Source organism: Diachasma alloeum, unplaced genomic scaffold (assembly GCF_001412515.2).
Source record: "Diachasma alloeum isolate Michigan unplaced genomic scaffold, Dall2.0 Dall_scaffold_00562, whole genome shotgun sequence".
In the NCBI taxonomy this organism is placed as follows: domain Eukaryota; kingdom Metazoa; phylum Arthropoda; class Insecta; order Hymenoptera; family Braconidae; genus Diachasma; species Diachasma alloeum.
Genome location: NW_021680694.1, coordinates 395,977 through 396,812, shown reverse-complemented (window position 1 = coordinate 396,812; position 836 = coordinate 395,977).

Below are 836 nucleotides of genomic sequence, written 5' to 3'. Positions count from 1 at the left end.
CTCCGGCGGCTTTGATTAAAAAATCCCTTTCTCCTCCCCCAGCAGAGATGAAGGGATGAAACTGGTGACATCGTCGATTGTCACCAGTTTCATCCCTTAATCTCTGCTGGGGGAGGAGAAAGGGATTTTTTAATCAAAGCCGCCGGAGAATGGGTCGGGATCCTCCGGCGCTTGAAAAATTCATCACTCCTCCCCTAATTGACATGAAGGGATGAAACGACTGCAATCGGTTGAGGATCCAATTCTCAACCGATTGCGGTCGTTTCATCCCTTCATCTCTGCTGGGGGAGGAGAAAGGGATTTTTTAATCAAAGCCGCCGGAGAATGGGTCGGGATCCTCCGGCGCTTGAAAAATTCATCACTCCTCCCCTAATTGACATGAAGGGATGAAACGACCGCAATCGGTTGAGAATTGGATCCGGCTGCTCCCATTGAAAAATCTATTTATCCTCCCCCTAATTGAGATGAAGGAATGAAACGATCGCAATCGGTTGAGGATCCAATTCTCAATCGATTGTCACCAGTTTCATCCCTTAATCTCTGCTGGGGGAGGANTTGAGAACCCCTTTCCGGTTATCGACAAATTTATGCTCGGGCCCTATCATACCAACAGTTCCGTACGCTCCATCGTAGTCCATGCACCACCGCTACTTTTTTTTGTTGTTGAACACTTTACATTGGCCCTGTTCATCTCCCCTATAATCTCTCCTTTAATGACATTAATTTCCATTAATCAGAGATTATAAGGGAGATTGCTAGCGCCTATGGAAACGCTTCAACCACAAAATTTCGTAGCGAGTACGTACCTGTAAGTAAAACAGGGAGCGTGTGAGAGC